This window comes from Gouania willdenowi, chromosome 16 (assembly GCF_900634775.1).
Source record: "Gouania willdenowi chromosome 16, fGouWil2.1, whole genome shotgun sequence".
Taxonomy (NCBI): domain Eukaryota; kingdom Metazoa; phylum Chordata; class Actinopteri; order Blenniiformes; family Gobiesocidae; genus Gouania; species Gouania willdenowi.
The window spans coordinates 9,758,848-9,784,391 of record NC_041059.1 but is presented as its reverse complement, the minus strand read 5'-3'; the positions used below and the strand labels follow the sequence as shown (position 1 = coordinate 9,784,391).

Below are 25,544 nucleotides of genomic sequence, written 5' to 3'. Positions count from 1 at the left end.
TCCTGCATGAATTATCAACCCAATGGGGCTTTCACCCTGTCTGGAAAAAAAAGTGAATCCTTAGTGACATCCCTTTCAAAATTAGGATGACTGTGAATCGATGAAATATCAGTTACCTGCCCTCTTGTGCCAATCAATACGGTCATCCCTTTGTGTTAAGGAACCTTTTTATAAAGAATTATTGGTCTTTGCATTGACAAAGGAGGATGTCAGAGTTTTAACTGTGCAACAAGAAAGATTTATTCTCGAAAAAAAAAAAAGCAGGAGAAGGCAAAGAATTTGTGAATTGATCGAAAAGAGGAAAAATAGCCGTGAAGATTCTTCCACAGCTTTTGTCCCTCGTTAATGAAACAATCACAGCATTCACAAAGAAGATCCATTGTTGCCACATCACACTCAACAAGAAAATACAATGGGGGAAAGAAATGTGACAAAAGTGGTGCTTTTTAGGTTTTTAAGTGCAGAAGCATTGAGCCCTGCTTTTTGAAATGAACGATCTTTGCAATCCGAGGAGTCGATGCTGATGAGAGGAAGTATAAATCAAGGGTAACAGTGAGCCTTCGTTGAGATAGCGCTGTGCAGATATAATGGTATTCTCATGCCTGTGTGGTTCGCTATTCCTGAGAAGATTAAACACTTTATCATTGTCTTTGGGATAAACATTCCTCCACACGCGGAGCATGCATCCAATTATTGGACGACTTTTCCACTCAAACCTGACACATGGGTGTCATTACACAAAAGATGTTTATAAGAGCCGAAGCTTTGAGGTCAGTAGCCTTCAGTGATGACTGACCTGGATTTACTAGATCTGATCATATCAGCAAATACTGGAACCTTAAGCTCATTCATAAAAACTATAAATAAGCCAAAGGGTGCAGGCAATCATGCTGCATAGCGCCTTTCACCTCAGCAAGGGTAGAGGGTCGAGAAATCCAAGGCATCAGACAGCAAAAAGGTACATGAAGTGACAGACGAAAGGGAGAAATCTCAATGAAGAGGAGGAGGAGGAGGGAACTGACAGTGTCTCACAGCTCACTGGTCCGGAATCAGAAAATCAATTCCACCGCTCAGTTTCAGGCCAGCAGGTCCGACTCCACCACCAATTATCAGCAGAGCCAAATTACTTTAATGAGTAGTTATAGTAGTCACATGTGACAAATGCAAGTGATCTGTGACAAACAATATAGTGCTGACGATCTGTGCTCTACTTTGGATCAGCCCCCGCTTAGCCATTTACTTCTAACATTATGTGACTGCACGACCTCTGCGTGAATGTTGATGTGCTGCTACAGGAGAACTTTAGCAATCAAAAACAGATGAAAAATCAAATGTACTATACACTATTCACTCAATGAGTATATACCGTCTACTATATAACATTAGTATGGTTAGGAGGATTAGGATGATGACCTAAAGTCTACTTCCAAGTTTCCAAAAATGCATTTCAAACCTACAACGACAAAAACCAGAAGCACACTGTGGCTAATTATCTCAGTGGATTCGCCACTTTTGAAAGTACAGAAAACACTTTAAGTGAGAAAGCAACCAAGTAGAAAATCAACATCTGGTCATTTGATCCATAAAACTCATGGAAACACATTTCATGCCGACATTTCAGAGATTTTCGGAGACCTGCCATTGTGCTACTGATGAAACTTCCAGTTAACTTCAAAACAAGAGCCCTATTTACAAAAACTTTAAACTAATGGAAGACAAGAAAATATGCTTTTATTTTGATAAAAGAATGTTTGACTTTTAGCTTGAAGCCTGTCCTAGGACAATTTTACGTTCTTCTCGCAATGCATCATGGGGCATTTCAGTATGACTAGGGTATTTCTCGCATACTCAATCTTTCCATACTACCTAATGTGAACCCACTACATACTTACGTCATACTTAGTACGAGTAGTACGTTAGTATGCCATTTTTAACACAGCCCTAGTTTCAAGTCACAAACTTAATCAGCTGCTGCTTTTAGATCTAGTTAATGCTTTGACGATGCTAACCACACCACAAACATACAGTAATCGTCAAATAAACGCCTAAATAATTTTTTAAAGTTTTTCAGGAAACACAAAAAACTTCACCAAAAGTGTAACATACTTGACAGGCCATTATCTTAAAAGGGTAAAATCACATGATCTGATCAACTGAGGATGTAGGTGATTTTACCATAGGTGGTCACTGCCGGCATCATGAGGAGATGATTTAGGCAAAAAAAAACAATTTTGACAAATTATTTTAAGTGTGACAAATGTGATAGTGGTGTGGGAAAATTGGCTGTGCTTACAATCATGTGTTGTTGTGGCAGAAAGCCTTGAATTAATTCAGTTATCTTTTAGCTCATCCCTTTGAAACAGGCACATGGTCTGATGCAGTTAATCTGACAGCTGTGATACACTTCATACACTGTGGTGGCAGCAATCCAAGCGGCCCACGGTTCATATTACAAAATGTTTTGATATCAGACTGTCAAGCAGTGTATTTGTCTAATGTCTATAAAGAGTGTCTCAAAAACTGGCCTTGGTCTCAGTTTAGATAATGTGCTTTTCATGGTAAGTAAGGATTTCAACAGTTCTTATTATTTTTCCAACTTAAACAATGTTTTGTGATATGGATACTAAACCAGACTGCGTTTATGAATTGTAATATGGTTAACTACTAAATAGCTGTTATGCTACGAAATCCCATTGTGCGTAATCATAGTAGTTCAATGTATGAACTATCTTAAAAGTCAAATATTCAGAGTTTGTCAAAGCACCACAGTATGCAGCTTCAATCAACTCATTAACCAAAGCTCAACAGGAACATTAGACAAGAAAAAAAAAATGTGCTTGAAATCCAAGGAATACATTTACGACCAGGAGAAAATGTATTCCTAATTTAAAAAAAGGCTTATTTTTGATAATCAGATTTCCTTTTTTGTTCTTAGTCTGAAAAATACAAGTACAAGCCTAATCATCCATCGGGCAGTGATAGTGGTTCATTCTTGAGCCTGGGTTGTTGTCTCATTAAGTGAGAGTTTGTGATAAATGCACCATGCTGGTTGGATTTGAGATTCTCATTAGTCTATGTACAGGGGATGACCTGGAGGTCATTAGTCATGCAGCCGCCCTGAGCGATGGTTAATTTTCTATGTAATAGAAATAAACGCAGAGACTTCAAGAGAAATGATTGTGAATGTATAGAAGACACTTCAGATGACATTTCTTGATTTATAACAGATTAATTTTAGGAGTTTTTCATTGGTACAGTAGCTAGTTTTGAGATTTGTTAGAGGCGATAGCCATGGACTTGTTGTGTGGGGCACATTTCAATAAAAAATGTAATGTAAGCTTTTTCTACATTGTGCAAAATGATTATGATGCACTTCCACAGTAAAAAAACAATCAATACTAGTTTAAATGTGTATAATTGACTTTGGGAATGTTTTCTTCTATTTGACTGTCTATTTCCTTTATTTAAGCTGCAGAAGCAGCTAGAAACAAGGGTTTTCTATAAAGTAAAAGCATTTCAGAATTTATTTACAGTTATTTATTAATCTCATGGGGAAATTGCTTAAACATTTCAACCAATGTCAAGTGGTATTTTTAATAGAAACTCATAAATGTTATAGTTTGAAAGTTGTACCCTGATTTTTTTTTTAATATATGTGATGACATGATATAGACTATGTAACTATGTATAGGCAGAAGTGTAAGTACTGTTACTTGATTGAAAGTACATCATACACAAAATACTCAAGTACAAGTAAAAAGGAAGTCAATTAAAGAGTACTCACTTACTTTCACACCCCATGTTTATTTTTGGTAATATATCTTGCCACGGTTCCCTTGCATACAGTAAACATCTCATATAAACTTAAAAAGGAAGAGACTAATCTTGCACAATTTTGACTTAATCTATTTTCGACAAAGGCCTCTGTATAAAATAAAAGGTTTGTGTTTTTTAAATAAAAAAAGACCAATTAATTTAATAAAAAAAAACTTAGAAAATAACCGGCATTCAATGCTGTTTTGGTATAGTGCACTACGTTTCATCTGGTTTGCATTTGAGTGTTGTGTGGTCATTACATTTTTTGTAGTTTCACAAAATCAGTTGATCATTTAAAAAAAAAAAAAAAAAAAATATATATATATATAACGATTTACTCAGAAACGGTTAGGTGTAGAAATGTAATGAATTACTTTACTACCTCACTAAAATGTACTTAAGTACAAGTAAAATTACTGATTTAAAAATGTACTCTAAAAAAAAGTACAAGTACCCATAAAAACAACTCATCTAGAATAACATGAGTACTTTTTCCCCAGTGTATAGGTAAAGGAGAAATAACTTGTTTTCCGTGTCATGGTAATCAGAAATTCTACCTCTTCACAAAGGAAAGTCCCACACAGTGTTCCCTATGGATGGGTAAAGCAGAACACTACTTCCATGTCTGCATGTGAATATATGTGATGATTCGAGTGTCTGAGCTGAACCACAATGACCTGTCTGCCCCTGGCCAAGTTCTTTTATTTCACTATTATTTATGAACAGCACTCTGCTGAATTGGATCTGCAGAAAGGTTTGTGACACAAAGCATCAACAAGGCCATGTGTGACATAAGCGAAGTGAGAAAATGAATGTTATCATTCCTTCATCCACTGTAGTTTAATGTCATGTCATACACGGCGTCGTTCAGCTGTGTAAGGTGGTGGTGAAGAGGATACAGAGGCTGGAACAGGCGCCTGGATGTCTGGATTTATCAATACGGACAATAAGAATTTGTCTGTGTTTTCTGTTACTGTGTCTCTTCCTGATCCTCTCGTGCACTGTCGAGCTCTAAGCAGAACTGCACAGTTTATGTGACGCCACGGGGGGAAAGCCGATGGCATTTAAATTCGTGACTGGTGGTGAGGTTTGTCAAACTATTTCTGGAGTTCATTGGCCACCTGGCCTTATTTGCTCTCTTTGCAGATGATTGTTTGGCCCTCTTGAGAGATTCTCTGACACAATGACCTTGAAGTTTATTTTTCATTAAGCGTGAGCTTCTTTGGAGCAGGTGCCACTTTACACATCATGCACTGACTGCTGATGAACAACAATAGAGCTGGAAAACTCATCATCTTAGATAATACGACCATCTAGTTAGACTTATTGACTATAACAATATGTTATTCAGACATCGACTTGCACCAGGGCTTTGATTGCATAAAACAAAAAAAAAAATAAAATGAAAATCACCAGTTGTCAGTATAAGAATGAGTGAAAACTTCTGAAAATCACTCTCAAAGCTGCTCTAAATACTCCAGGGTTTAGTGGCAACATGGTCTGAATCTCTTTGAAGTTAAAATAATGACAGAGGGGATGAATGCATCTGAAAGACTGAAATAATTTAATTTCTCTCCATGTTGTATAGCCTAACACAAACATAGAAAATGAATATAACATGAATTCAGTTGAAGAAATAAAACAGTCAGTTTGCCTAGGGGAAAACTGTTTGCATTTCTAATGTTTACAGATAAACATCTTTCACGTCATTCAACTCCAATCTTGCCACTGTTTGACTGTATAGGAATGTTTATACTGAACCTTTGAACTTTAAAGGGGACATATTATGAAAAATCTACTTTTGCAGTTTTTTTTGATCACATGAGGTAACTTCAGACCCCACCAGCACACAAAATGTGACATAAAACCACCAACAGTCATTTGTTTGTGGTCTGTGTAAGTCTTAAAACACAGTGAAAATTGCTCCGTTTAAAATTTTCTACATTTGTGACGTCACAAGTAAAATGGGGAATCAGTGTTGCCAGATCAGATTGACAATTTCCAGCCCAATCATATCTTAGAACCCGCCCATTCCAATAAAAACAGCCCAAACACAAACCACTAATCTGGCAACACTGTTTGTGACAATGCGATGCAGTGGTCGGACAAAATAGTGCACTAACACCATGAATGGACCATTCCTGTAATCCCTACGATGACAAGAAAGCAACGTGGCAGCTCTGGGAAGTGTTTGAAGCAGCTGAAACCGCTACTTTTACTGTTAAAGCTGCACGGCGCACACACTCAATGAAACAGCGTTTTTCTAACTCACAATCACAATAGCTGCTTAAATATCCATGTGTTTTACTGTAATGTGCAGTCTTTTGGCTAAAAACAATAACAAGAGTGTGTGAATGGGAAAAGAAAGTTGCTAGTGATCAACTGGAGTCTGCGTCTATAGACACGCACACTCAAACAGCCCAGTTTTAGAATTGGTCATTGCTATGCTGTTGGGGTTCTTAGATGGATGAAAATAAGCACATTATGTCCCCTTTAAGGCTATGATGCTGTTCAACATCAAACAAATATTCAAAGACCTAACACCAAATATTGAATATTAACAGTAAGGTAACAAAACGTTCTTGCCCTGTAACTAACTAATCAGTGGTACTAATAGCAATAATGTGTCATGCCCTAAATTTCTGTCATGCATTGAAAACTATAAACTAGTGGTATTCATAAATTAAGACTTTGGGGGAAGAAGAAGGCAGAGTCACTTCTCTCTCTGATTCCATAGCAGTGATTTGCTGCCACAGATGTCGACTCAGTATGCTTAAGCCCAGTGGCCATATGCTATCGCCATCCAGACTGTAGCACAAAAGGCTTTTAATCAGTCTTTTCAATGCCGGAGCCCATTCTGTCATTAGAAAAATAAAAAAGAAAAGGATACTAGGCTCTGATGCTCGTCGACTCTTGCTTTCAAACCTTTTGACTCCCTCCAATCATATCTGAGATATAACATCTCGTGATGTTTTGAACAACAACAACAACAAAAGTTTAGTTCATAGCTTTGGGACTTTCTGATATTTCTACGCTGCCTTACATCCCAACACTGTCTATAACATAATTGTTTTTTTCTTCTTACAAAAAACTGTTTAGTTTAACATATCAAACTCTTGGTCAAGTAAACTTTGCAACCGAATTCAAAACAAAGTTACGTTTAGTAGATCACAGCAGAATCAGTGTTTTATCTATATCAGTGGGAGTATATTTCTGTTGTACAATGGTTAAACAAACAAAATGACAACAGCTGCGTTTCCATTGCCCTTTGAAATGTGCAAAATCTAAATAGTGCAACAAAAACTGGTGATGGAAACACCTAAATTTCGGAAAAAAAACACTCAAATATTGCTAAAAAGTTTTTACGCTTTCATGAGGAGGTATTTCAGACGTTTCAATATTGAAATGTGTCACAAAAGCGCGATGGAAACACTTTTTCCTATATACTCGACCGTTAGATTTGAAACAGCAGCAGGTTTCTATAGCAAAAAAATCGACCCCTTTACAGCTCATCTCTGTGTGTAACATGCATTGAAAATGTGTGTTGGGCATCTTTTTTTCTCTTTGAAACCAAATCCTAAATGGCACTTTTTTTGTGGAAGTTTAAATATTTAGAAAGTAACCTTAGAAAGAGAAGCTCCTTAATATTTCTACTTTGCTAACAGTGCAGCGAGCCTTTTTGCATGCAGGTGAGACAATCTGAAACCTTGACATTTTAAGTGCAGACTTTTTAATTTGAAAAGTCACAAGCTTTTGATTAGCCACTGATTAAACTTTAATTACTTTCTCTTTTTAAGACCTCTACCCATTTTAATATTTCTGACAGCTTTTTTTAATTAAAGAGTCATTTTTGCACATCAAATAAACTTTACAATTATCTCATATTACTCACTACCTAAAAGCAATACAATCATCGGCCCTTTGTACTGCAACTGTTCTCGCTGTTTGAATCGAAAGGTCAAGAATATAATTGAGAGGAATATGTGCAGCAAACATAATGTGCAATTAATAATACAAAGAGTCACAAGCTAAACAATATAATCCAATTTTATATAAGGAATCTGTTTGGGAGGTTTATCCATTTTAATGTTGTGATGTGTCTTCTACAAACTAAGATACAAAACCTCAAGTTTTGGTGATAAATTGGTTTTCCAAAAAAAAGCAAATATATTTCAATATAATTAGACATCCTATCAGGATGTCCAGATCATCTTTAGAGTCAAAGTATTATAGCCTCAACCAAACGTGTATCCTGATTGTTTACGTCAATATATCAGTAATATAGCAACGCTAATGTGAAATCTACTTTTAAAATGAGAAACTGGTTTACTCAACTTCATCGGTCAAAAGTGGAACTTACCTCATGTGAAAGCTGTGGCTTGTTAATCTGATTTACTCGAGCAGATTACGGTGAAAGTGGAGGTTGATGATCCTGCCTCTCAACTAAAAGGTCCGTCCACTTGAATAAAGACCTTAAGCCTTCTGAGTGGCATGTGCATTTTCTACTCAAGTACGCATGCATTTTCTGAAATAAGGATTGACCCCACAGCCCAATTAGATGCATTTCTCTGTTTGATTTAAAAAAAAAAAAAAAAATAAAAAACTTAAGAACTACTGGGTAATTATAGCTTTTAATGAGTTTTTGCTGCTGCTTTGGAAGAAAAATGTAAAATGTTAAGTGAAACAGCATTATAAAAAATACCCAGCTATGCCTGGACCTTATTTGAAATGATTGCAAGATGTCTGCTTCCCACTTTCATTTTCACTGATAGTGTACAAGCTTTTTTTTCTGTTAATGAAAGCCTGTAAACTAATTAGGGTTGTCACAATACTAACATTTTGAACTTGATACCGATAATCAGGTATTATTTATTTCTATTAAATGACCTTAAATTTAATAGAAACAATTTCAATAACAAGAAAAATCAACAATGAACAGAACCACAGGTTAAATAATAATAATAGTTAACAAGAACAAGGCATGGCCAGGAGACTGTATTAACAGTACAGTTACCGTTATTATAATTGTAAGCTTTATTTCTGCGCATACTTTAGCTACCTTCGTCATCTACAGTAATCACTTTTAATAAATGAAAATTCAACTTTAAACTGTTTAAAAGTGTCTATTCGGGTGCCAACTTCACATGTTGTTTATGGTATAAGCTTTTTCTCTCAGATGTTTGCATGTGATGCAGCAAGTCAAATCAAAAATTGGCTTATAGCTTGAATTTAGAGAAACATAGATTTGTTTTCCTCTTTAAGACATAATTAAATAAATCAGCTGTAATAATACCTATTTTAACAGCTTTGGTAAAATCATAAAAAAGTACTCTGTTTAAAAGCGAATCTCTGCAGATGCCAGTTAGGAAGGCAGTGAATGCATCACATCTCCAGATCGATTTCCTGCTGCTCAGGGCTCTCAGGTTCACTGAATATTAAGCAACCGTGGGAAACTGTTATCCCGTCACGTTCCAGGTGAGGAAAGCCAAAGCCGGTAATTATCCCATTTCCCATCTGCTGCTTGAACATGCGTTTAAATCAAAGTCCATTCAATTGAAAAAAATGCATTCAAATGAATTGTTAACTCCATTTCCACAGAATTCGACAAGAATACTTACAAACAAGTTAATTTTGTTTACAGTCAAAAACTAAATAGACTGAAATGATGCCATTATGTTGTTCATTTTTTGAGGCACTAACAGGTTTAATTGAACCCAACAAACAGATTGGGGTGTAATAAAGCCAATTTAGATGCTTTTTAATACTTTACTTGAAGTTTTATACATAAAGGCTGACATTATTATGACAGAACACTTGTCATTAGCATGAATAAGGTGTCATGAACCCCACTAGATCCCTCCACCTAACCCCAAAAAATGCCAACATAGCTCCAAAGGTGTCATAATAAAAAAACACTTAATGAAAGCCTTCATGACACCTTATCCATGCTAATGACAGCGTAATGTCAGCCTTATTAAATTTTAAGTAAAGGGTTACTGAAATTTGATCTAAAATGGAGGTTTAACAAGAAATTTGATAATCTTTAATTTTTTTTGTATCTTTTACAAATATTATTAAAAAAAACACACACCATTGATGGTATTTGTACATAAAGCCTTCAATCCACTTTTTAAATATTTTATTTTTAAGTTCTAAAATTACATTGTTTTTTGGGGAGGAAAATTAGAAGATCTAAATGCTATTTTTGCTATAAATTTGTATTTTTTTGACTTGCAGCATTTCATGTATTCAACTTTATTTATAGTGCAAATTACAACAAAAGTCATCTTGAAGCACGGCCAAAATATAAAATTATTAAGAAAAACCCCAAAAATTCCAAAAAACCATCCAATGTTTCTAATGTGTTTAAAGATTATTATTATTTTTTTTAAATGCCACTATTACGTTAGTGCTCACTTCGCTTAAATTGCTTGTGGAAAGTGAGCAGATATGTTCCTACTTAGGTTAAACCCTATGGAATTTTAACCATGAAGGGTGCATTTTAAAGTGTTTGGTGTGTGCGGCAGCAAAGAAAAACCCAGGAGAGGAACATTGTAGCAGCCACAGGACACGGTCTAAGGAACAGTGCCAGTCATGTCACAAAAACTATCATCTTAGCAGCAATCATGTTCTAATGGAAAAACACACATGGGGATTTCATCCGATCTGCACCAAAGCCTCATGGGCAAACATTTGTAAGACGGCAGTATTACTAGTGAATAGTCAGGCATGCTGAGCTGACATGTATGGCACATTATTAATGCGAAGTGTACTGTATTCTGTTAGCATTTCCTCCAGCCAACCATTAGCCCGCGCTCTGTTGAACTCCCTCAGCTTTCATGTTATTGTTAAACAAGCCAGTAACAGCAAGCACCTCCACAACATTGATGCAAACAGTGAGGGATTGCTGGTTTTGGGTGTCATGTGGATCAGAGTTTGCTATAGCGAGTGTAGCTTTACATTAGCACAGTAAAGATTACATAAGTGGTACATGTGCGGTGGCTCTGTAGCATGCAGATCAATTCATGTCGCTTGAGCGAAAAGCATGACAACTAGTCTCCTCCCTGTCACCATCTGCCTCCTCGGTGCCAAACTGTCACAGCACATAGAAATGTGGACGTGCCCTCGCTCAACATTGAACAAAAGCACAGCACCCGGAACAACAGAGCATGAAAAATAAGAAAGGAGGGGGTGAAAAAGGCATTGGAAAAAGCCTGAGGCTCTCATGAGACAGTGGAGGTCAACTGGAGTTCAACAAAGTACCAAAAATAAGAAATATACAAAAGACAAATCTTGATGAGTCAACAACAAACTGCTTTTGTTTTGGATATAGGCCTACAGCCTATAAACAACTAACATTTATAGATCTAGAAAAAACAAATATGCCTCATAAAGACAGAAATTGCACACTCAGTAATGCACCCTATATCATTTATAGGATGCAAAAACAACTTTTAAAGTGAGAAAAATGGCCATCAAGCTTTGCCAAGGCAAGTTCAGACATTCTGTCAATGTACTGACCTTAGAAACCTTGACCTGTGCCTTTTAATGAGCTTTAACACCTGAGTAGCTTCAGCAAGTGTAGAAGAAAAAGAGATCATTTTTGCCCACGCTACAAGGTTGTCTCAGCTTGGCAAACAAAAATCATATGTTGTGGAAAAACATTTAAATGTATATAAATATTTGTTTTATAAGATAATAAATAAAATCTAGATAGCTGTGAAGATAGTAAAGCACCATTTGTGGGGTAATCAAGTCAAAAGCCTTATCTGGCTGGACTGTGACACATTGCTGGCTGTGACAGTGAGTTATTGCCTTGCTACAAATACGGCGGGATGAATGACAGCTGCTTGTCCTTTACTGAAGTAAAGGAAAGGAAACCTGTAGACACCATTACAAATATGCATCGTAGCATTGAAATGGATTTATCTTTCTCTACGGACAAAATATAAAGCAGAAAATGTATAGGATAATGGTAAGTCATGGTGTTTTTCCATAGTGCTAATGCTATTTTTGTGTCGTCATGTCTGTTCATTAGTTGGTTCATCTTTTGAAGAGGAAGCATTACAGGGAGCCAAGATTGTCACCTTTTTCCATTGTCTGAAAAATGTCATGCCAGAATCTGAATTCTTTCCCCCATCAGATGGGTAAGTTAGTACCTCCAGTGTCCCTATCTGTAACCTTAATCAAGCCCCTTTTGACAACCTACTGGTCTAGGTAATTTGAACACTTGATTGGGGAAATACAACTGTAAGTTTTAGAAAAGGTTGGATATTCCTGCTTCAGTTTGGCAACATCAGGTCTTAAAGACAGAAACCCTCCATTTGACTGCCACATACAATCACAGGAGAATCAGACGATCTATAAAACTTTTTTTCAGGGTAGGGGTACACCCTGGAGAGGGCACTAGTTCATTGCAGGGCAACACACACACAGAAAACTACTCACATTCACTCCTACAGGCAGTTTAGAGACAGTCATGTTTTTGGATTGTAGGAGGAAGCCTGAGTACCTGGGAAAAAACCCACAAAAGCATGGGGAGAACATGCAAACTCCACACAGAAAGGACCTCGGTGTCCACCCCAGGGATTTAACCCAGGACCTTCTTGCAGTGAGGCGGACGTGCTAACCACTACTCCACCATGCACTATAAAACTTTTGTGTGTAACTGTATACTAATGATAGTATACTAATGTAAGATTTATTGTGTACGTTTGCTCCAAATACAAGTACGGTAAACTTTGAGGTTTTCAATCATTTCATTAAAAATCTCTTGAAATGATATTAGACTGGAAGATACCTCTTGATTGAAGAAGTGTGATACCTGTGTGCTCTTGAATATCACTGTGGTCAGTAGAATCCTGTAATTACCGAGTCTTTCCATTGCACATGGGTTTGCAAAGGAAGCTTAACATTATTCAGGAAATAATGTTTGTAACTCAGAGGTTGTAACGTCTAAAGTCTGAATCAAATCCTTTATGTGGCGACATCAAGCAGCTTCTAAAGCTTTGTTCAATTGCTTGTTAACGTGACTGGAGTGGGTGAGAGAACTGGGTTCGCCCCAGGCTTTTTGATGTTGGTGTTTGGTACAAAGAATCCTTTGTTTGTGTCATGTATCAAGAGTATGGGCGATGAACAAATGTTCATACATCCAAACAGTGCATGGCTTCATACTTCATTAAGCAAGTCACGGACACAGTGTCGTCTTTGTCAATGAGTGGGTGACAAGGTATGAGAACAATGTCATAAGTGGCTTTCTACCTCTGTCACGTTTGTCTCAAATAATATTTAAAAAAAAACCAAGTTGAGTGAGCTGACCGTGTTTAAGCCACACTCTGAAGAGTCTTTGTATCATAAATATTGACAGGCAGAAAACGTTTGGCTACACTGCGATCCCTGAGCCGATGATCTTGTTCAACACCAACAACTTGGCACTGTGTGCTCGATCTACTCACCCACCCATCATGTATTGTTTTCCTGCTGTCAGCAGAGTCCGGTGCAGAAGGGGTGGGCTCCTATTCACTCTGACTGATGCACAATGCTCATGTGTTGCACATATGCATTGGCAGCCAAAAGAAGGATCGCACCACAGCAGTGCTTTCAAATACAGTAATCCACACCAAATCCACTGAAACACTTTTTTTTTTTTTTTATGCAATTGCCTTAAATGAGTGCTGAATTAAACAAGAAACCCGAAAAAGACCCGAAGTTTTATACTTGCTGTCATCATCATTAGGACATGACACTTGTCATTAGCATGAATAAGGTGTCATTACTACTACTGTTTTTTTTTTTTTTTTGACTTATTTTTTATTAAGGTTTTCTGAACATTTACAGTGGAAAAGTGCAACATATACATTATCAAGTAATCAACATGTCCTTATTGTCCGATAGTAGGAGTGGTGGTGGCTGCATCCTCTTCCTGTCTTCTGTATTTTGTCCATAATTTTCCCATTTGCTATTAAATTGTGGTTCTTGTAGTCTCAGTCTTTGTTTGAGTCTCTCCATTGCATACATTTCCTCCACAGTGTCCGCCCACCGCTCCACGTTCGGGGGCGTCAGTTTATACCACAGTCTTGTTATTTACTTTTTACTTGCTGATATTAATATTTTAATTAGATACTGATCTCTTTTTGTATTCAGTACTACTACTGTTTTAAACCTGTTTTCTATACAGTGATATATATACTTCGGTACCTTTAAAGGCACCTTATAAAGAAAATGTATCATTATTATTAAGTGTCATTCGTTACCCTCGCCCTAACCCTTCTTTACCTTAACCTCTAACCCTAACTAACAACACTAGACCCCTCTATCTAACCCAAAACATGGCAACATAGCTCCACAGGTGCCATAATTTAGTGAAAGGTGTCATAATTTAGCAAACAACAACCTTCAAGACACCTTATTCATGCTGATGACAGATATTGACAGCGTAATGTCAGCCTTATGTTTATAACTTCAAATAAAACGTGACCAGACTTTGTACAAACTCTAATCTTAAACGATTCTACATAATTTCTCTAATTGGTTATGTGATAGGAAGATATCTTAAGAGTGCTACAGGGCGTTCTCTTTTTAAAAAAGAACAGAATGAAACTTTAAATATCAGTTTATATATATTCATTTATCTTTTTGTAGAGTGTACTTCTGTTCTTTCCTTGTTATGCACTTTCTACTTATACCAACTTGGCTGATAGTTTGTATTTTTCTTCAATCCGAGCACAAGAATTCCAATGAACCTGTTCTGTTTAACTTGTACATATGGCAATAAATTCTATTCTATTCTAAATAAAACATCACTGAATACAAATTGGAATAGTGGAAGTATAAAGGAAATTAGATGATGACGGAAGCAGTCATTGGGAAACAGTGAGGTTTAATGAACAATAACGTGTCGCATTGTAGGTGTTGAACAAAAATAGGGATGAAACTTGCACTTACATCTGTTTCCTGCCCCACCGAGCACTCCGTACTCCTCCTTGTTCCCTTGTGAGACAACCTCAGCTCAGCTGTATTATGGAGGCTGAAGTTTAGCACAGCAGCTTGTCGGAGAAAAGGGTACAAGCTTCTTTGAGGCTCTCTTCCCACAGAGACTTCCACGAAATTTCTGTGCGTGCAAAACAGAGGAAGTTGACATGAGTGCGGACAACACAACAGGAACAGCTGCTCTGCGTAACAAAGTGATGAAACCTCCAGGGTTTTATCTCTGCAGTTTAAATGGGGCTAGTGACCCATAGAGCCTCCGTGGAAAGAAGCTCATCGTCCACTCAGAGTAATCTCTTCAGTCACTGCTCTGTCATAACATCAGCAGTAACTACAGCAGAGTGGTTGTAAATAGAGCCAGATGTGCTGGGATGCTCTCTGGTAAAGATGAAACTTGGCAAAGATATAATAAGGACCAGAAGGCATAATAGTTCTGGAAGCCTGAATGATTTTTTTTCTCTCTTGTTTTAATTTGTTTTACAATTATTATGTAAACAAAAACATATTTTCAGTGTTGCTTTCTGTTACCAAAGTATGTACATGGACAATGAACCTTGAGAAGCTACAAGTTCCTAATTGATCTGGTCAGAATTTCCAACTTTGCATGCATAGAAAAGTTATTAGCAACCAGACTGAAGCCCAAACACCAAAAGGTTTAGAAAGAGTTTAATTTGGGTGTAGAATAGGGCTGGGCATCGCCAGGTACCTCACAATACAATACATCACAATATTTTGCCCACAATAACGATTATATTACAATACAGCGATTCTGCCATAATCGATATTTTGCAGGAAATTTCATCCATGATACATTACGATATCTGTGTCACTGAAGAAAATCAGAATGTATTGACTGCACTGAATCAATTTCACAGCAATTACAAAACATTGTCAATCAATTTCACATCAATGACAGCCAAGTAAAACAAAGTGTATACTGCACAGTAGCTCCGCACCTGTTGTCTCATTGTACTGTGTATGTACTGCATTATCTCTGTATCATATTATATAATTGTTTTAGTCATGTCTTGTATGTTGCAATAGAAATAAATAAATTAGAAAAAATGATATTTGGCGCCAGTGAATCGATAATGTACCGCAAGACGAAACCTCGCTATATATCGTATCGATATTTTTGTCACACCCCTAGTGTGTAGACGGTTCAGAATAAAATCCAGAGACATTATATAAACCTGTCCAGTTGACAAGTTTAAAACCGTGAAGAAAACATGGCTGAATAACATCAAGTTTGTATCATCTAATTGGGCTAAAGTCAGGAATAAAGTTAGATCAAAGTTTGATGTGAAATGAAGTTGATTTTTGACAAAGATGCCATTGGACTGTTGGAATATTTAGGGGATGACAAAAGTGAGATTTACAATGGAATATAACATCGGAATAAAAACAAAATGCATGATGTGATGCAGTAGAGTTGGGAGCACAAAAGTAACACTCCTGATTTCTGCAGATGTTGCAGTTTTGTGTTAATAAACACTGCATTCCATGTAAAAGTTTGACTTCAAATTTCCAGCAGCCTTGCAGTTTTTCCCCCTCCAAGTCATCTGTGGAGTTGTATCACTCACTGTGTTTTCCGCAGACTTTTTATTCGATGATGTTCTTGTCTTTTTTTTTTCTTACTTTGAAACTTTGTTTGCCTGAAGCTCCTATCAGTCCTCAGGAGACCAATTTCAAAGAATGCAGCTGTGGTTTGGACCCACACTGCTCTGTAAAAATACCTCATCAACAGTGGTGACATCCTGTACTTGGCTCGAATACGGAGGAAAAAAAAACCCCTTAAACACGCAGAAGAAAATTCAGAACCGATAAACTTCCAGTGACTATTACTGCAGGTTGAGCACCCCTAAACTCACATCATTCATATACGATGACTAATGGCAACTGATCACTAGAGTTGCTGTAACCAAAGTCGGTCTTCATGTGGGCATTTTGATGAACATACATTCAAGATGGAAGAAGAGGGAAGAGGGCTAATGAGGTCCTGACCGCAAAGTGGTTTCTCACATCCTCTGTTGAAGATAAAACAGATCCACTGACTCACCCCCTACTGTAAAGCAGATGATGTGCATTGCTTTCCCAATCCCTTCTCAATGAGGTGGCTGACTGCAGCTGCTGTGAGCTCAGCACTAATGCTCCCTCCCATCATAGCTCGAAAAATCCACAAAGGGCCTGTAAATAGTTAAAAACCTCAGCCTTAAGCATATCAAGTAGCATGGTGCGACAGCTTTGGCACACAGGCTAGTGGTGACTTAGCCTTTGGGTGTGCTGACTTGAATGGGTGTTTAGGTAAGTAGTTAATCTCATGAAGGTAGAGCTGAATAGAGGAAAGTTTAGAGTTTAGGGTGGAAATATCACTTGGATGTAGTTGATGGAAGTGGCCTGGTGAGGTCACACAGTTTTACAACGTAGGGCAATTAAGTGAGTTAACAAAATAAAAACCATGGAGCACAACAGCATGTGTGGCTAGCAGGGTTGTGATCAATTATAATTGTAATTGATATAATTGTAATTCAGTTCAGATATTTAACTCTGTAGTTGGAATTAGCATGGAAATTATACAAAAGTTGTCAATGACAATTAAATTAAATGCAAAACTGTGGAACCATGTTACAGTTCTACAGATTACACACATGTAGTTAATTATAAAAATATGTCTCAGATTAAATTTTCCCACTACCTGTCAGTTGTCTTGAATGTCACTTTCTCATTAAAACAATTTAAATCTAGGGGTATACTGACAAAAAAAAAGCATGAGACGCCCACACCAAAAATATTAATACCAATGTTTTCATGGATAAGGAAGCCTAGCTAGGTAAACATTGTTTTTTAGTGTATTTTACAGGTAATTTAAGACAAACCGATGCGTTAAAGGAGATGCTAACAAAACGCTAACACGAGGAAAGAAAAGTTCTGTAGGGTTATTTATTTCAATCTCAGTACTTGTGATTCATTGTAATTGTAAACTTGAGTTGTAATTGAACATCAAAGACATAATTGTACAATGGAATTGACCCCAACCCTGGTGGCTAGTTCTTCTTCCAATGTTTCGTTTGTTTTGGTTGCCAGTTGCCAGACCCTTGATCAGAGGATGAACCGCAGTTATGAGTCACTTGTGTCGGCTATGTTCTCACTGTAACGATCCGCTACAGGTGTCTAATGGAAGCGAACTGAGTGCCCCTTCTAGACTATCTCGGACAGCTTGTTTTATTCCCCTACAGTGCGAGTGTGATTGCTGAGTTCTCATGTGTCCAAACAAATCGATCTATGGAGAAAACGCTATATGTCCTTGTTAAAAAATTGTGTTTTTTGTGTTTGTTTTAGGAAAAGTGTCAACTAATTTGAAGAACAACAACAATTAAACTTGTCTAATCCTAGTCAGCGCATAGATATTACATATATATGCACTTAGTGGTTGACATTTCAGACTGCTTTTCCTGTAAACAACTCCAACAATGGACAACCAGTCAATGGAAAACCAGTTAGCTGAATCAGGGTCAGCAGATTCAGTCAATGAGGACTCGGAGTGCAGAAGGCCGTGTGTTTGCCCATTATTTGTTACCATCTTCCCTCGAGGCAAACAGGCTTTGTTGTTCTGCTCATCTGTTTGTTCCCTCCGGTCTGAACAGCCAGAGGTCCCGGTATTGATTATAAGCACACAAGATCAGCTGGTGCTGGCATTGTTATCAAGCTCTGTGGCACTTGTGTGCGCATGTAACACATAAAGGAGGAGGATGATATCACAGTTATTGTTTCATTGCAACACTGCAATCATTTTGCTTGTGTATTAGTGGCATCCAATAAATTCTAATCTCTTTTTCCGGTAACTGTACCGTTGAGGAACGGTTTTGTAGGGAGCCCCATTTGCCAAACGAGTTTTCCAGGGCACTGTATTCCCATTAAAAGCACTCATACAATCTCTCTACATCAAACACACCATGAGCTGAGGCAAACATTTCTTTATTTCAGGATTTTGCATCTCCTCTGAGAAATGGTCGACAAAATCCATTCCTTCCAAATGTTATCCGAAATCCCACTTAACAGATTTATTGCACCACGTTCCCACTTCTCTGCATATATTTCCCTGTAGACACCGTGGTGCTCACTGGGTTGTGGTGGTGATCAATGGCCCCTAGCTGTGGGCATCAAGGGGGCCTTCGGCTTCAGGAATGGAGGTATTAATAATGCAAGGTCCAGGCCTGTCATATCCTCCATTAGCCCTGAGGAGGCGGGGGCCCAATGGCTGATTGATTACTAATTAGATTAATTGCAGTCTTTTAGAAAAAGAGGAGGATGTAATAGGAGTGGGGCCCTGACAAGAGTGAGGGTAAAGGACTATGGTTGGCTGAAAATTATCCTCAAGTCTGTTTAAAAGGAGGACTTTTCAATTAAGGAATGAATCCTCTGAGATCAGAGTTCAAAAAGTCTTAGTATGCTTTTACTGCTAACCAACACGTATTTAAAAAAGGTCTGATGAATTGTTGAATCCTCAGCTGGACCTTGAAATCACCATGTAAAAACTCAGCTGCATTGCATTAGTTCTTCATTCAGACTCTTGGGTATCTGAAAAAAATGGGCCGAGAGTGCTGTTTAACAACTATTTGCAGAATCTGAGAAAACTGAGCTGCCTTCATCTCTTTGCTGTCCTTCAGAGTTTCTCAGAGAATCCACATCAGAGTTTTTGGTGTGAGATCATTGTTAAAAACATAACAAAAGAGTTCCTCACAAATGGAGCAAGCATGACTCCAACTAAATAAAAATAAAAAACAAGTCAACTGCCATAAGCTTGTTTTAGGGAATATTTATGTGTTCTACAAATACCTTCTTCCCACTTTTAGATATAAATTAGCTACTTGAAATGTTTTTCTGCTGAGTTGTCAATCATATTTTTTTCAGAAATAAATCCCCAAATGGCAGATTACTTGATATCTTTTATGTCCTCAATCAATTCCCCTGACCAAAGCCCAAATTACTTAAGCGAAAGCTGAAAGTTAAGTGTTTATTTTAGTTTGTTTTTAGCTATTTATTTATGTTTATATGTTACCAAATGTGGACAAAGTACTCAACTTCATTTACTTGAGTAAAAGCCTAGATACTAGTTGTCAACATTTATTTTAATACAGTTCAAAGATCTTCGTCAAAACATTACTTAAGTAAAAGTACTGAAGCAATTGTATTAAAAAAAAAAATTGTTTATTTTCTTTTTTTTTTTTTTTTTAAAGCAAGCATTCTTCTGCCACTCACTCTCCCCATATTGCATTGTCAACTAAATGTTAGATTCAGGATATTGATCCAGATAATCCCCAAAACAAATTCACTACAGTAGCATTTTATCCCATATCTGGTATTTCTTGAGGATTTCACACAAATCCATCAATTAGTTTTTGAAAGACTGTTCACAGACAAAACTTAACCTCCTTAACCGAGGTTAAAAAATGAATGGCTGACCATTAAAAAATGGTTGGCTGACACATAGTGGAACCCTCAGAAAATAGAATCTCCTCCACAATCTGTGTCCCAGCCCGAAACATGTAAATAAGATTAAATTGCTTACCATATAGTGTCACTATGTGATCTCCAACATGATGAATGTGATGTTTGCGACTAAAACCCTATTCGCACGGATTAGTTTTACCTAGGGACCACATGCGATTTGTAATAATTGCGGAAAATGTCTGATGTTAATCCCGTGCTAATCGGCCATGTCAGTCACTTTTTTTCCCCGTTTGTAGCCTTCTATTTAATACACCTGACTAGCACTAGCAGTAACACAGCACCGAGCTGTGGTCAAAAGCCTGCAAAGTTGTTTGAAATAATCTCACACACTGTTTCCCGTTTTCAGACGTCCATAAATTTCAGTAAAATTGAATACGCCACATAAAAAGCAGATGTTGGGGGGTAATTTATTTATTACATGTGGCCCCTAGGTAAAACTAGTCCCATGCGAATAGGGCTCAAGAGTGTAGTGGTCAAAAAGTTTCATCCTAAAACACTCTGGTCCTTATGACATGATTCCAGGGACACAATTTTAGTTTGCTCTGAAAATCAACGCCCACCATCACCCTTCCTGCAACAGTTATTTATGTCAAAAGTATATCTTGATTCCTAACAAGTGGCGAGGCAGGCGGCATGTTTGACTTTCGGAGTACGAGTCTAATTGGCACATTGGTGCAGCCACACTCATTACACCCACCCACACTCAACATAAATAGCCTTGCACTTCGAAGGGGATGATGCCGACCAAATTAGGAACTGCGTTATTTGTTTCATCAGTACACCATAGAGGATTCAATCTTTCTCTGCTGATTCTCCAAAACCTCTCGGGAAAACTCCACTGCTTATACAGCTAGTTACAGTTACGTGTGAAAACTTTATTTCATTTGCTTTAATTACTCCTTGTTGTGGGGTGGGGAAATTGCATATATCCATTTCCCATCTCGGACATTATAACATCATAAATCAGAACAACCCTTCTATTAAATTCCCAAACACAGCCACTGTTTTCAGTCTGATTTCCTGCTATGAATCCTAAATAGACTGTTCTTAATCATTATTTTTGACTAAAAGATAGATCTTTTTTTGCTTTCTTGTCATAGAGGAGCTCTTGAAGGGCTGTCAGGATAAAGTGGGCTATTAAACATTAATTATTCTGCTCCTTCATCCTCCTTGGAGCCAGTTATGAACCAGTTCCTCATTTCTGACGAAGTTTAACTCTGCTTGACTCCACTGCAGCAGCTGAAGTCTTATTGTTCATATCCATTGGCAGCTCTTTACGCTGAGACCATTGTGGAAAACACATTGAAACAAAAGGGCACAGACGACAAAAACTGAAGAAAACACAAAATGCACAAGGGTCTTGAAAGCTTTGAAACAGATATTTGAAATATATCTATTCTATAAGTGGTCATGCTGAAACACATTTTATTTAGAAAAAAATTAACCGCAAGACTTCTGGTTTTTTAAAAGCCTTTGGTGATGGTCAACAATTAATTAAAATGCATTTGCTTCTAATACTAACTGCACATATAACTGTTCGTCATGATTGAGGTGTCTTTAATAAATAACCACGTAAATCATAGCCTTCCTCTTGTGTTAGCCTCTGTTAACATTTCTTATTGTAATGGGTCAGTTTGACCCATGTTTTAAATCAGCTGTAAAATATACTAAAATATATTATCTATCATCTAATTTGTTTTTCATCTCTTGGTTACTTTGTTAAGCTTCCTAATTAATGAAAATATTGGTATTCATATTTTTGGTGTGGCCTTCTGAGCTTTTTTTCTAAAATGGTAAAATGACAGAATTATCACTCAAATTACAATTACAGTCAATTTTCTAAACTCAATTACAATTCAATTATGATTACAACAGCAATAGATTATTTCAATTATGTCACAATTGTAATTAATTACCAATTACATGATTACAATTATAAATGACCCCCAATCTGCTGTTCGTCAATACACGCTTTCACGTTTGCGAATACATCTGCAGTTATTTATTACTGTAACTGCTTTCATTATAGGGGGAACTATAATCTAATGCACTACTTGTTAAACTACTGTACGGTGCGTTAATTGGTAAACTGATTCACCTGCAGCGTAGTTCGGCATCTGACTTCTATGCGCACACAGAGCCATGTTGTGGGCGTGTTCGTGCACAACGAAGGGTGACAAACTACATGTTTGAAGACAACAAAATGTAGTTTGTCAAAATGCTATTAAAGTAGTTTCTTCTTGTTTTTCCCTTTTCTCACCTGTTCTCCTTCTTTAAAATAAGGGCCTTCTCTCCACCTTCTCTCAGCTCCCTTGGCTTGCTGCAGTGACCCCATGCTGCGCTAATTGAAAGCGACCCTGACTCGTCCTTTTTCCAAAGCACTCAGGCTGACGTCCTGCTGATTCACCCTCTGCTGGTTGTTGACAACTGGCGTTTGCCTGCAATGCTCCGTGGAGTCAACTCTGGACTTGTGGTAATCACCTCATCATTTTTCAAATTCCCTTTCCCTTGCACCACAAACTGAAGACTCAAGTTATCCATCTTTTCTCACAACTTTTCGAAAACCAGTCACTTTATAATGTTTACAAAATGGGTCAGAAATTGTACAACAAAGCTAACAATCTAAAAAAAAACATAAAAAACTCCAAATTCTGAAGGACAAAGGCACTGAGACTAGCTGGATGAGACACTTGTTACACAATTCCTTTATCAAAAAACACTGATGTTCACCAAAACAAAATGCTTGTAGCTGCAGTGCTACGACAAAGGTGGCCTGCTCTTATCGCTCCCTGTGAATAGGACTGGGGCTTATAATGTAATAGCCTAGCTGTGTGCTCATAAATCACCTAAGAGGCAGCATGTCACATGCACTGACACTCCCAATCTGCCAGCCTGTGTCTTTATTAAACAACACATTACACCAAAAAGCACTTCTTTCCCTTCTGCAGTAACCCAGCGATGCACACTCGGGTGTTTGTACAGTCGACTATAAGAACAAAGACCTGAGCTTTATTTCAATAACACAGCGCAGTGCATATTTTGTTTGTACAACATGTTGCTTTTCCATCGCGTCACCAGCAATCTTCACAGCTTTCTCCCTCCTACCGTGTGTGACGCATCAGTTCTGATGTGTCTATCGCAAATCTGTCTTAGTCAATCCCACAGACGGTGCCGGAAAAACACTGTGTGTGTGTTCTATTGTTGAGTGACATTTGTTTTGTTTTGTTTCTCCTCATCCTTTCAATAACGTACAGCTAAATTGGAAAGTTGAAGGTAAATATAATGTGAGCTGAAAAATGACAATGTGATGTATATGATGAGGGAGAAGAAACTTTTATGCTGGTGGTTTGTTATCTTTTAAAAATAATTTTAATAAATATATATTTTTACAACCTAAAATAAGAACTTTCTCTGTTCTATATGCAGTTATGGTGTGGTGGCTTCTCGATCTTAATTACCCTGAAGAGACTGAGAGCCTCTAATTAACATTTTTTAACACCTTGGGCACTGTAGTGACTTCATTTTTAATTCCCTCTCCAGTGCCCTCTTTAGTGCCAGATGTGGAGTAGCCTTTGAGCAGGGCACAGAGCCAACTCTCTTCTACTAAACCACCAAAACCCAACAACTATTTTTGCAACGCTGCTCCTGCAACATTGATGTGTTTCTTCACCAGTGTGTGATTTAACAAAACTAAGTATGCTTTGGTTACAATTACATTTCTGTCTGTTATAATTTCCGTTTTTGTTATGAAAATTTACAATTATTTCACGTTTGATTAGGATATGAACTTTCGCTTTTAAATTATTGTTTTTATATACATCTCTTTTTGATTAACTTTAACATCACTCCCTTAGTGCAAGGTTTAATATTAACAACAACAACAACAATACTAAAAGTATTGGGTAATATACTGTATATGGTCAAATAAAAAAAGTATTATGTTTACAGTGTGCCTTAGCTTTTGATATTTGAAAAGTGTTGATGACAAAGACATGTTGGACCTCTTCACTGGACTGAAATCCTGTTACTGATACAATTTAAATGTGTGAAAAAATTGTCTAATTCAAGCACAAAACCAGAAATAAGCTAGCAGAAAACAAAACGGGTGAATTTCCATCAGATAGATTTTTGTCACACTGCAGCCTAATCTCATGTTCTATGTTCTTTATTAGATTCTGAAGCTGTGAAACAATTTTTACAAAGTGTGTTTTCACAATCACTAGCATTGTCAGAGCACCACAGCTCTTCTAATATACAACAGCGATCCTCATCAACATATGAAAGTAAATCTGAGCCACGACCCAAGTCGTCTCGTCTCTGCTTGTTCTCAGTGATTATTTGTGCAAACAAGCTGTGCCTATAGTTCTGCAGGCTTCCACCGTGCTTCAAACCAAAATCATGCAAATTGTGAGCAGGGACAACACTGACTCGCTTTTCTCCCACTCAGTGCTTCCAAACATGAGACGTACCCTCAGTAAACACCAGCAGCAGAACAGGTCCAGCAAAGGATCTTTTACTGCTGAGAGACATAAATGTAAACAGCCCACAGCCTCTCAGAATAGAAGTTGTTACACTCAGAAAATAAAACAAGAGAATAGGTACTGAACAAAGCTGGAGGATGTCCCACAGATTCTCTTGGCAGCAATCAGTGCAGCAGCCACACGCAGTAAAACACAAAAACTTCAACTGTCTCCAGCCAAAAGTGAGCAGAACACAGATAGAGCTACAAAAGTACCACGATTCAACTATTTTATCCAATAACCAATACATTCTGAAGTTGGCCATTAGGTAAAAGTGTGTAACTGACCTAGCATCCTGTTCAGGGTGTAGCCAACCTTGTATTCTCGATCAGGTATGAGAGAATCAAGCAGTCACCCAAAACCATGCGTGGATTACCAATTTCATTTACAAATTGATGTTTGGTCTGCTTTGATCATATGCATGTATAACTGCCTACTACACATCAGAGAAAGTACCATCACAATCTTTACTTCAAGGCCATCATTTAAGTGTTTTGTTCATACGTATAGAGGAGATTTTTTCCACTAGACTCCTTCAACTTGAAACAATGTGGTCAGCAAAGGTTGAGCAGAAAGACTACAACATGATTTTTTTAACTCGAGTTGACAGTAAGGCTCAAAAACAGACTCGCTGCAGCCGTGATCATCTTTGATGTGAAAATCTGCAACACGCGGAAAAGGAGAGCGAGGCAAGGCAGACAGGTAATCCAG

The 25,544-nt window shown here is 37.4% G+C and overlaps 1 protein-coding gene across 5 annotated transcripts in view; it reads right to left on the bottom strand.

The window, feature by feature from the left end:
- sema6cb (semaphorin 6Cb) overlaps window positions 1-25,544 on the bottom strand; it is a 177,159-nt gene that overhangs the window by 96,440 nt on the left and 55,175 nt on the right. For 4 of the 5 annotated variants that reach the window (XM_028469966.1, XM_028469970.1, XM_028469968.1 and 1 more), the window contains one exon: window positions 14,761-14,926. The exons of the other annotated variant lie outside the window; for it this stretch is intronic. The gene's annotated coding sequence lies outside the window, so the exon portion shown is untranslated. The remainder of the gene's footprint in view (window positions 1-14,760; window positions 14,927-25,544) is intronic. 5 annotated transcript variants of the gene reach the window in all.